At 46.5% G+C, this 12,646-nt stretch overlaps 1 long non-coding RNA gene across 1 annotated transcript in view; it reads right to left on the reverse strand.

The window, feature by feature from the left end:
* The window catches only part of LOC123352127, a 79,780-nt gene extending 67,528 nt beyond the window's left edge, over nt 1–12,252 (reverse strand). Inside the window, exons 1-4 of the long non-coding RNA XR_006574105.1 lie at nt 12,063–12,252; nt 9,702–9,732; nt 8,776–8,808; nt 6,728–6,757 (exon numbers count right to left, since the gene is read on the reverse strand). This is a non-coding gene — a long non-coding RNA (uncharacterized LOC123352127). The remainder of the gene's footprint in view (nt 1–6,727; nt 6,758–8,775; nt 8,809–9,701; nt 9,733–12,062) is intronic.
* Nucleotides 12,253–12,646: the final 394 nt, after the last annotated feature.

A 12,646-nucleotide genomic window follows, 5' to 3' on the forward strand; every position in this document is an offset into this window, starting at 1 on the left:
AATATTGGTGTTACATTAGCTAACTTCCAATCACTGGGTACCGAAGCCGATTTAAAGGATAGGTTACAAACCTTAGTTAATAGTTCCGCAACTTCACATTTGAGTTCTTTCAGAACTCTTGGGTGAATGCCATCTGGTCCCGGTGACTTGTTAATGTTGAGTTTATCAATTAATTCCAAAACCTCCTCTAGTGACACTTCAATCTGTGACAGTTCCTCAGATTTGTCACCTACAAAAGCCAGCTCAGGTTTGGGAATCTCCCTAACATCCTCAGCCGTGAAGACTGAAGCAAAGAATCCATTTAGTTTCTCCGCAATGACTTTATCGTCTTTAAGCGCTCCTTTTGTATTTTGATCGTCAAGGGGCCCCACTGGTTGTTTAGCAGGCTTCCTGCTTCTGATATACTTAAAAAACATTTTGTTATTACCTTTGGAGTTTTTGGCTAGCCGTTCTTCAAACTCCTCTTTGGCTTTTCTTATTACACTCTTGCACTTAAGTTGGCAGTGTTTGTGCTCCTTTCTATTTGCCTCACTAGGATTTGACTTCCACTTTTTAAAGGAAGTCTTTTTATCTCTCACTGCTTCTTTTACATGGTTGTTAAGCCACGGTGGCTCTTTTTTAGTTCTTTTACTGTGTTTCTTAATTTGGGGTATACATTGAAGTTGGGCCTCTATTATGGTGTCTTTAAAAAGGGCCCATGCAACTTGCAGGGATTTCACTTTAGTCACTGTACCTTTTAATTTTTGTCTAACTAACCCCCTCATTTTTGTATAGTTCCCCCTTTTGAAATTAAATGCCACAGTTTTGGGCTGTTGAGGTATTCTTCCCACCACAGGGATGTTGAATGCTATTGTATTATGGTCACTATTTCCAAGCGGTCCTGCTATAGTTACCTCTTGGACCAGCTCCTGCGCTCCACTCAGGATTAAATCTAGAGTTGCCTCTCCCCTTGTGGGTTCCCGTACCAGCTGCTCCATGAAGCAGTCATTTAAAGTATCGAGAAATTTTATCTCTGCATTTCGTCCTGAAGTGAAATGTTCCCAGTCAATATGGGGATAATTGAAATCCCCCACTATTATTGGTGTCATAAATAAACATATCAGGGTTAAGGTCTCTTTTCCCTGGAAAGGGTTAACAAGCTCAGTAACCTGAGAAACACCTGACCAGAGGACCAATCAAGGAACAGGATTATTTTCAAATCTCTGTGGAGGGAAGCCTTTGTCTGTGTTCCTTGTTTGCTCAGAGCTCTCTTTGGATCTAAGAGAGGTCAGTCATGTCTCCAAGTTCTCCTGGAGTAGTTTCCACTATTTAATAGTTAGTATTAATTAGAAAGGCGGATTAGTCTTTTGAGTTGCTTTCTATATTTGCAATTGTGTGTTTTGCTGAAGGAAATTCTTTATTCCTGTTTGCTTTTACTTTGCTTTCACTGAGAAAGAAAGGGGGAGGGGGGATTCTCTCCAGAGATTGATAAGTTTAGACCCTGTATTGTTCCATCTTGGTTACAGAGACAGTGACTTTTCTTTTTTACTCTTTAATAAATTCTTTTCTATTAAGGACTTGGTTGACCTTTCTTTGGGTGGATTCTCAAGGAAAGGGGAGGGGGAGGTATCCCTCTGTAGTTAAATCCCGGTGTCTCTCCTAGGAAAAGGGAGGGGGGAGGAAGCAGGGGGGAATGGTTTATTTCTCCTGGATGTAAGAACCCCATGGATTTGGGGCTCTTGGAATCCCCTAGGATTTTGGGGAAGGACTGTGTCTCAATCCACATTTCCTGATTGAGTGGTGGCAGCTTTTACTAGATCTAAACTAGGATTTTAGTTTAGAGGGAAACCAGTGCAGGTCCCCACATTGGAACCCAACAGCTCCAAGTGGGGGTGAGACCTATGACAATTGGGTTCTTAATTTTGATAGCCTGTCTAATTTCCCTTAGCATTTCATCATCACTATTACTGTCCTGGTCAGGTGGTTGATAATAGATCCCTAATGTTACATTTTTATTAGAGCATGGAATTTCTATCCATAGAGATTCTATGGAACATGTGGATTCGCGTAAGATTTTTACTTCATTTGAATCCACATTTTCTTTCACATATAGTGCCACTCCTCCCCCCGCACGACCTGTTCTGTCCTTCCGATATTTGTACTTCGGAATGATTGTGTCCCATTGATTGCTCTCATTCCACCAGGTTTCTGTGATGCCTATTATATCAATATCCTCCTTTATCACAAGGCACTCTAGTTTACCCATCTTATTATTTAGACTTCTAGCATTTGTGTACAAGCACTTTAAAAACCTGCCCCTGTTTATTTGTCTGCCCTTTTCTGATGTGCAAATTCTTTTTTATGTGACTGTTTATCATCTGACCCAGCCCTTTCATTATACTCTCCAGTCCTCTGCTCCTGACTATAACCTGGAGATTCTCTATCATCAGAAGCAGCAAAGAATCCTGTGGCACCTTATAGACTAACAGACGTTTTGCAGCATGAGCTTTCGTGGGTGAATACCCACTTCTTCGGATGCATCCGAAGAAGTGGGTATTCACCCACGAAAGCTCATGCTGCAAAACGTCTGTTAGTCTATAAGGTGCCACAGGATTCTTTGCTGCTTCTACAGAACCAGACTAACACGGCTACCCCTCTGATACTCTATCATCAGACTCTCCCCTAAGAGAAGTCTGTGTCCGATCCACACACTCCTCTGCAGCAGTCGGCTTTCCCCCATCTCCTAGTTTAAAAACAGACAAAATCAGAAATGAAAAAGATGTGCAATTTCCTCATATAACATTGCAACCCTCTTTCCTAGGTTTTCACTCCTTATTTCCCTCTGGCTAAAGCTGTCTGAAAAATTGTATGTTTTCGGACATTTTCCACACAAAATAATTGCCTGTGTCCAAATTTTTGAAAATGTTTTGAAAGTGTTTTTTTAAAGAGAAGCTGAAAAATTCTCCCCATTACTTTCTCACTGAAAAGGGGAGGTTAAACCTGGGGGAAGGGATGTGTGAAGAGAGATGGATGAATAAGAACCAAAACTTTCCCCATGTTTTGGTTTTAATTCTTTTTGTTAAAACATCAGCAAAAAATGGAAAACAGGATTAGAATTTGAGCTAGTTGGAATTTTTCCAAATGAAAAAAGTTGCTGATTGTTTTTCAAATTTTCCACCCTCCCTCCCACTGAAATATCTCGTAGATTCCCCCACTCACATGTTTCATTGTCTGCCATGTTAGGAAACTCTTTTTCAAGTGGCCCAAATTCCGTTCTGCTGTGGGACATGTTCCCTGATAGAGGTTCTATCCTGATAGAGGTGCTCAATCATCACTGCCAACTCCCTGGCTGCAGCGCTGGCTGTACACCTGGCCAGGTTGGGGTGTAGCGATTGCAGCGCTGGTGATCCAGCGCTGCTCATCAAGTGTGGACACACACCAGCGCTTTTATTGGCCTCCAGGGAATAAGGAGATATCCCAGAAAGCTTTTAACTAAATTACTCTCTTTGTTTTGTTATGCAGCCTCTCTTTGTTTTGTTGTGAACTCCGATCGGAGCTCCGAGCTCCGTTGAACTGCTTATCTAAAAAACAATCACTGATCACAGCAAACAGGAGTGTAGTGAGGCGGCCTGGCTCCCGGCCGCACCTGAGAGAGAGGAACCAGAACAGCCACCTCAGTGGGCGGAGCCACCACCACCTGTCCCCGCCCCCCGGAAGTCAAGGGGCGGGACAGGAAGTATAAAGGGCCGGCCCCAACGCTCAGTTGTAACCCGGCGGCCGGAGAGGACAGACGCTCTGGACCGCGCTCCTGCTGGACCGAGCCTTCCCCGAGCCAGGTATCCGGAGGAGGACTGGCCGAGCCTTCCCCGAGCCAGGTACCCCGAGGTGGACATACCGAGCCTTCCTCGAGCCAGATATCCGGAGGAGGACTGGCCGAGCCTGCCCCGAGCCCGGTACCCCGAGGAGCCGTTCGAGCGCTACCCCGGGGTGTAGCCCGGGGGTAGCCGACCCCTGTCCGGCTGTAGGCACCGAGGTGCCCATGTCAGTGTGTTGCGGTCAGGACCCCACTGACCAGCGGCAGTGATAGCCGCTAATAGGGCCCCGGGCTGGGACACAGTGGAGTGGGTGGGCCTGTGTCCCCCCCTGCCACCCCACTCACGGGTGGCAGTCTCCCCCTCACACCAGCGCACAGGCACAGAGGCCTGCACTTGTCTGATTGTTACTGCTCAGCTCCTGATGCAAGGACCTGAGCCCTGATATCTTATTGTTGCTCAGCTCCTGGGACAAGGACCTGAGCCCCTTAAACTATTGGGTGTTGCCTCGCCCTGACCTAGGGCTTGGGCTTACTGACTATTGTTGCTGCTCAGCTCCTGATGCAAGGACCTGAGCCCTGAACTCTTATTGTTGCTCAGCTCCTGATGCAAGGACCTGAGCCCTGAACTATTATTGCTGCTCAGCTCCTGCTGTAAGGATCCGAGCCTAGAACTGCTGTGTTGCTGCCCCGCCCTCACTGAGGGCCTGGGCTTGCTATTTTCTCTGTGTGCTCAGCTCCTGTTGCAAGGCCCTGAGCCCCTTAAACTATTGTTTGTTGCCCCGCCCCGACTGAGGGCCTGGGCTTCCTGACTTTGTTATTGCTCAGCTCCTGCTGCAAGGACCTGAGCCCCTTGAACTATTGTTTGCTGCCCCGCCCTGACTGAGGGCCTGGGTTTATCTCACTGACTCTGTGCCGCTCAGCCCCTGACTGAGGGTCTGAGCTTAGAACTGTTATTTGCTGCCCCGCCCTGACTAAGGGCGTGGGTTTTATTGACTGCTTGCCTTTTGTTCAGCCCCTGCCTGAGGGGCGGAACCCCTGGACCTTCGGAGACTGATCACGAACTTAGGCCGTGTAGTGAAGCGGCCTGGCTCCCGGCCGCACCTGAGAGGGCCGAGCCCCCGCACCGGACTGTTACAAGGAGCTATCTGTATCTGGCTGTGAACGATCAAATGAGAGGCAGGGAGTGAATGTTTGCTTGACAGAGAAACAGCGTTGGAGGCAGGCTGTTTGCAATTAAGACCAAGGGTTCGCGAACATTTTGTGATTTTTCAATCCAGGAAGCTAAACTGTTGGCTCCAAAAATCCACTCTCTCTCTCTTCCCCGCTCCCTGTCACAGTACACCACCCTCCACCCCCCTCTTTTGAAAAGCACGTTGTTGCCACTTGAATGCTGGGATAGCTGCCCATAATGCAGCACTCCCAACAGCGCTGCAAATGTTGCAAATGTGGCCACACACCAGCGCTGGTAGCTGTCAGTGTGGCCACACACCAGCGCTGCTCCTACACAGCTGGATGACCAGCGCTGCAAACTACCAGCGCTGCAAACCGTAAGTGTAGCCAAGCCCTGACACTTCCGCAGGGTTTGGGCTTGCTAAGAGGTACTGGGATAATATAAAACAGCCTGACAACAAAGCAAATGTGATTACTCACCTCAAAAACGCTTCTAGCTAGTCTTCCAGAAGCCTGCAAGGAAATTGATGGGAGTTAATTGCTGCTGCTCTTTCTCCAATGCCATCAGAATTCCCTCTCATTGTCCATAGCTTAACCACACCACGGCTATGCTAGCAGCGCCGTGTCAGTATGGTGATCCCAGCGTACTACTGCACTTTTGTCGGTGTAGCTTATTCTAGCTGTCTCTGAGCAAAATGATCTATAATGCAAATGCACGATTTTGCTGCTATGAAAATATCTCCACTAGGGCCATTTGCTAGCAAAGCCACTTCAGTCTGATGTCAAATATCTTCGATCCCCAAACCAACATGGCTTTTCCAGCAGAAGTCTGTGGTGTTGAGATATCTCCAGACAGCTCTGTGATGGGCAACGTTCCCACTGCCCTTCTTTCTCTGTGCTGGGATTAATCTCCAGAGTTTTACAGTTTCCCTACTTCTCGGGATAAGAATTCAAGCTGGTTAGAATTATTACAAAGGGATTTTTTTCTTGATTGACCTCCTGCATAGCACAGGGCACAGAATCTCACCCAATAGGATGATCAGATGTCCTGATTTAGTAGACACAGTCGTGAAATTTGTGGCTTTTTCTTATATAGGCACCTATTACACCCCGCCCACTGTTCTGATTTTTCACACTTGCTTTCTGGTCACCCTGTCACCCAATGATTCCTCCATGTAGCCCATAACTTCTGTTCTATTTCGAGCATGCCTTTTCTGAACATATCCCATCGAGATTTAAAGGCTTTCGGTGATTAAGGCCCTATCTCCATTGCCATTTTTCTCTCCCGTCGGCATAGAGCGGCTACACGAGGTATCTTACAGTGGCAGAGATGCATCGGTACAGCCATGCCGCTGTAAGGTCTCTGGCATACACATTGTCAGAGACTCCACCGCATCCTGGGTTAATCGTTCCTAAGGTTAACGAATACTGTTAAAATTAGCACCTTCTCTCTTGATTCAGTTTGTCTAGCTTCGGTTTTAGCTTATTGAATCTTTTCTTCCTTTCTTTGATTAAAGAGCCATCTCCCATCAGAAGTCTCTTCCCCCTGCAGGTATGTGTATACCAGGTTCGAGTCACCTCTTACCTGTCTCTGTGGTCAATTAAATAGATTGTGCTGCTTGTCTTTGGACTCCCCGGGCTCTCTCAGCTAGCCTGACCTCTGAGCCCACCTCTGGAGGCCAATGGCCTTCCTATGCTTAATCTGATTTAAAGGTCCCAAACTAATGTAAAAGCCCCAAAGGAGAGTAAATTCTGAATACTCACAGAAACGTCCCCTCCAAGTCCTCCATCAACCTACAGGAAAAAAGCAAGTTACTAAAACATTAATTACTTGCTGCTGCTCTTTAACTGGGAGCAGTGAAATGAAAATGATGCCCTGAAAGGAACTGGACTCAAACGGCTGCTGGTTGGGAAACGGGAGCCAGTGTGGTCTAGCGAAAAGGGAGCTGGGCTGGGAGACAAGAGCTCGGGGATCTGTTCTGGGCTCTGCTGCTGATTTTCCTGGTGACTTTAGGTGAGTCGCTCCCCCTCTCTGGGCCTTTCTTTCTTCTCTTTGCCTTCCTTCATTTCATCTGATTGGTCACTGTTAAATGTACCAGAATCACTTTACAGACTCTCAGAGTCAACTGCCTCTGGAGTATCTATGGGCAGAGCACCACCAGCAGGGCTCAATGTGCCCCCAAACCGCTAGGCAGACAAAGGCAGGAGTGATTTAGTGCTGCTCTTTCTCCGATCTCGTTGAAATGATGCTGGTTTCGTGGCAGTGGCTGAGCCAGGCAGTTTGTGCGGTGGGAAATTTCCCAGCTCCCTGGTTGATTTCCGGCTTCCCTTCTACTGAAATATTTCTTACATCCCCACGTGCTTCATTGGCTTCTATGTTAGGAAACCATTTTTTTAAAATGGGATAAATTCTATACTGGTGTAAACTGTCATTTCTCTGTTGACTTCAGTGGCGCGAGGCTGATTTACATCTGCTGGGGAGCTGCTCCCCGGTGTGGTTGAGACCATGGATACGATTGTCCCTGGTGACACTATTATCCCCAGTCCAAAGGTGCAGAATGAGATGATTCCCAGGGAATCACAGCTGCCAGTGTGTCTGACTCCGCTGGGAAGTGGTTCTTATCACCATTGTAGAGAACAGAGCCTAGAGAGGCCCAACAAACCGTCTATTGGGATAATGGGAGAACTGATACTGCAAAGAACACCTGGATTAACTCTGAAACCCCCCTCTGGGATTTAGAAGCCCATTGCTCTGTCTTTTGCCTTAATCCTTTCACATCTGTCTGGGCTTTTCCAGGTGACCACTGGGCTCAGCATTAGGGCTTGAGAAGAGGTATTCAATAATATAAGACAGCTGGACAGCAAAACAACTGTGAATACTCACCCCAGAGACGCTTCCAGATACACTCGCAGAAGCCTGAAAGGAAATGGGTGGGAGTTATTTGATCCTGGTCTTTCTCCAGTACCATTACATTTTAACTACTTCACTCACATTTCCCATAACTGGACCACACCATGGCCACACAAGCAGCACCTTGTCAAAGCCAACTGTGTTTGGTGTATTTATGGACAGAGCACCGCCAACAGGGCTGAGTCTGCCCTCAAACCGCTAGATAGAAAAAAGGCAGGAGTTCTTTAATGCTGCTCTTTTTCCAAGATCATTGAAGTGATGCTGGTGTCATCATAGTGGCAGTGGCTGAGACAGGAATCTCCTGGGGTGGGACATTTCCTGCCATGCAGGTGATTTCCACCCTGCCTCCCTCTGAACTATCTCCTACATCCCCACTTGAACGCTTCATTATCTGCCATGTGAGGAAACCCCTTTTAAAGACACCAAATACTATGCTGGTGTTAACCGGCATTACTGTATTGATTTCAGTGGTGTGAGGACAATTTACATCTGCTGTGGAGCTTCTCCCTCGTGTAACTGAGGCCATGTATTTGACTGTCCATGGTGATACTACTATCCCAGCCCAAAGGTGCAGAATAACAGTATTTGCAGCCAATCACAGCTCCCAGTGTGTATGACCCCACTAGGGAGTGATTCTTAACAAGGGCATAAAGAACAGATCCCACAGAATCCCCAGAAAATGGCTACTAGTAGAATAGTAGAATTGACACTGCAAAGAACATCTGGATTGATTCTGACAAACCCTTTGGGATTTAGAAACCCATTGCTTTGTCTTTTGCCCCAATCCTTGCACATCTGTCCAGGCTATTCCAACTGACCACTGGCTCAGGGTTCAGGCTTGCTAAGAGCCACTGCAAGACTAGAAAACAGCTTGACAGCAAATCGAATTTGGAATACTCACCCCAGGAACGCTCCCAGCTAGGTCCTCCACAGCCTGTAAGGAGAAAGCTGGGAGTTACTTGATCCTACGCTTTCTCCAGAAGCATCAAAATATAGCTACTTCCCTCCCATTGTCCATAGCTTAACCACACCAGGAGCACCTTGTCAGTACAGCTATCCCAGCGTACCAGTGCGCTTTTGTGGGTGTAGGTTATACTAGCACATTCTGAGCTAAATATACAGGGGAAAATGCAGTTTTGCTGCTATAACTGTGTCTGTACTAGGGGCTTTTGTTAGCACAGCCGTGTCAGCCAGGGACCAAACCTCTTCACACACCAGACCCACACCACTATGCCATGGAAAATCTGCAGTGTAGACGTGTCTCCAGACATCTCTGCCCTGGGCAACATTCCCACTGCCCTTCTTTCTCAGTGCCGGGATTAACGTCCAGAGTTGGGGATTTTCCTTATTGCTCAGGATAAGAATTAGAGCCAGTTCAAGTTTTTTCACATGAATTTATTTATTTATTTATTTATTTGAAAAAAAATTGTCAATTGTTTTTCAATTTTTTCCCCTTTTTGGACAAAATCAGAAATGAAAAGGATCTGCAATTTCCTCATATAAAATTGCCACCTTATTGCCTAGATTTTCACTCCTTATTTCCCTCTGGCTAGAGCTGTTTGAAAAATTGTGTGTTTTCGGACATTTTCCACACAAAATAATTGCCTGCGTCAAAATTTTTGAAAATGTTTTGAAAGTGTTTTTTTAAAAAGAAGCTGAAAAATTCTCCCTGTTACTTTCTCACTGAAAAGGGGAGGTTAAACCTGGGGGAAGGGGTGTGTGAAGAGAGATGGACGATTAAGAACCAAAACTTTCCCCATGTTTTGGTTTTAATTCTTTTTGTTAAAACATCAGCAAAAAATGGGCAACAGTAATGAATACTCATACCAACAGCGCCTTCGACTGTGTCCACAGCAGCCTGTAAGGAAAAATCGAGGAGTTACTTGATCTGCGCTTTCTCCAGTGTTATCACAATGTAGCTGATTCCTTCACAATGGCACTACTCCATTTTCGGGGCGGGGTTGGGGGAGGATGTTGATGATTTAGACTTTAGAGACATCATTTCCCCTCTATGTGTGTGTCTTTCTTCTTCTCTCTGCCTTCCTTCATTCGGTTGACCAGTCACTGTTTTATCTACCAGAATTGTTTAGGGGAGTCAAAGCCAACTGGGTTTGGTGTATTTATGGACTGAGCACCAGCAACAGGGCTGAGTGTGCCCCCGAACCGCTAGATAGAAAAAAGGCAGGAGTTCTTTAATGCTGCTCTTTCTCCAATATCATTGAAGTGATGCTGGTGTCATCATAGTGGCAGTGGCCGAGACAGGAAGCTCCTGGGGTGAGACATTTCCCTGCCATGCAGGTGATTTCCACCCTCCCTCCCTCTGAACTATCTCCTACATCCCCCACTTGAACGCTTCATTATCTGCCATGTGAGGAATCATAGAATCATAGAATCTCAGGGTTGGAAAGGACCTCAGGAGGTCATCTAGTCCAACCCCCAGCTCAAAGCAGGACCAAACCCAACTAAGTCATCCCAGCCAGGGCTTTGTCAAGCCTGACCTTAAAAACCTCTAAGGAAGGAGATTCCACCACCTCCCTAGGTAACCCATTCCAATTCTTCACCACCCTACTAGTGAAAAAGTTTTTCCTAATATCCAACCTAAACCTCCCCCTCTGCAACTTGAGACCATTACTCCTTGTTCTGTCATCTTCTACCACTGAGAACAGTCTAGATCCATCCTCTTTGGAACCCCCTTTCAGGTAGTTGAAAGCAGCTATCAAATCCCCCCTCATTCTTCTCTTCTGCAGGCTAAACAATCCCAGTTCCCTCAGCCTCTCCTCATAAGTCATGTGCTCCAGCCCCCTAATCATTTTTGTTGCCCTCCGCTGGACTCTCCAATTTATCCACATCCTTCTTGTAGTGTGGGGCCCAAAACTGGACACAGTACTCCAGATGAGGCCTCACCAGTGCTGAATAGAGGGGAATGATCACTTCCCTCGATCTGCTGGAAATGCCCCTACTTATACAACCCAAAATGCCATTAGCCTTCTTGGCAACAAGGGCACACTGTTGACTCATATTCAGCTCTTCGTCCACTGTAACCCCTAGGTCCTTTTCTGCAGAACTGCTGCCCAGCCATTCGGTCCCTAGTCTGTAGCAGTGCATGGGATTCTTCCGTCCTAAGTGCAGGACTCTGCACTTGTCCTTGTTGAACCTCATCATATTTCTTTTGGCCCAATCCTCTAATTTGTCTAGGTCCCTCTGTATCCTATCCCTACCCTCCAGCGTATCAACCACTCCTCCCAGTTTAGTGTCATCTGCAAACTTGCTAAGGGTGCAGTCCACACCATCCTCCAGATCGTTAATGAAGATATTGAATAAAACTGGCCCCAGCACCGACCCTTGGGGCACTCCACTTGATACCGGCTGCCAACTAGACATGGAACCATTGATCACTATCCGTTGAGCCCGACCATCTAGCCAGTTTTCTATCCACCTTACCGTCCATTCATCCAGCCCATACTTCTTTAACTTGCTGGCAAGAATACTGTGGGAGACTGTATCAAAAGCTTTGCTAAAGTCCAGAAATAGCACATCCACTGCTTTCCCCTCATCCACAGAGCCGGTTATCTCCTCATAGAAGGCAATTAGGTTAGTCAGGCATGACTTGCCCTTGGTGAATCCATGCTGACTGTTCCTGATCACTTTCCCCTCCTTTAAGTGGTTCAGAATTGATTCCTTGTGGACCTGTTCCATTATTTTTCCAGGCCAAATGCTATGCTGGTATTACCCGGCATTACTGTATTGATTTCAGTGGTGTGAGGACGATTTACATCTGCTGGGGAGCTGCTCCCTCGTGTAACTGAGACCATGTATATGACTGTCCATGGTGATACTACTATTCCCGCCCCAAAGGTGCAGAATGAGAGCTTTTGCAGCCAGTCACAGCTCCCAGTGTGTATGACCCCACTAGGGACTGATTCTTAACATGGGCATAAAGAACAGATCCCACAGAATCCCCAGAAAATGGCTACTAGTAGAATAGAAGAATTAACACTGCAAATAACATCTGGATTGATTCTGACACACCCTTTGGGATTTAGAAACCCTTTGCTTTGTCTTTTGCCCCAATCCTTGCACATCTGTCCAGGCTATTCCAACTGAGCACTGGCTCAGGGTTCAGGCTTGCTAAGAGCCACTGCGAGACTAGAAAACAGCTTGACAGCAAATCGAATTTGGAATACTCACCCCAGGAACGCTCCCAGGTAGGTCCTCCACAGCCTGTAAGGAGAAAGCTGGGAGTTACTTGATCCTACGCTTTCTCCAGAAGCATCAAAATATAGCTACTTCCCTCCCATTGTCCATAGCTTAACCACACCAGGAGCACCTTGTCAGTACAGCTATCCCAGCGTACCAGTGCGCTTTTGTGGGTGTAGGTTATACTAGCACATTCTGAGCTAAATATACAGGGGGAAATGCAGTTTTGCTGCTATAACTGTGTCTGTACTAGGGGCTTTTGCTAGCACAGCCGTGTCAGCCAGGGACCAAACATCTTCACACACCAGACCCACACCACTATGCCAGGGAAAATCTGCAGTGTATAGACGTGTCTCCAGACATCTCTGCCCTGGGCAACATTCCCACTGCCCTTCTTTCTCAGTTCCGGGATTAACGTCCAGAGTTGGGGATTTTCCTTATTGCTCAGGATAAGAATTAGAGCCAGTTCAAGTTTTTTTCACATGAATTTATTTATTTATTTATTTATTTATTTGAAAAAAAATTGTCAATTGTTTTTCAATTTTTTCCCCTTTTTGGACAAAATCAGAAATGAA

The sequence above is a fragment of the Mauremys mutica genome, chromosome 17, assembly GCF_020497125.1.
Source record: "Mauremys mutica isolate MM-2020 ecotype Southern chromosome 17, ASM2049712v1, whole genome shotgun sequence".
NCBI lineage: Eukaryota > Metazoa > Chordata > Testudines > Geoemydidae > Mauremys > Mauremys mutica.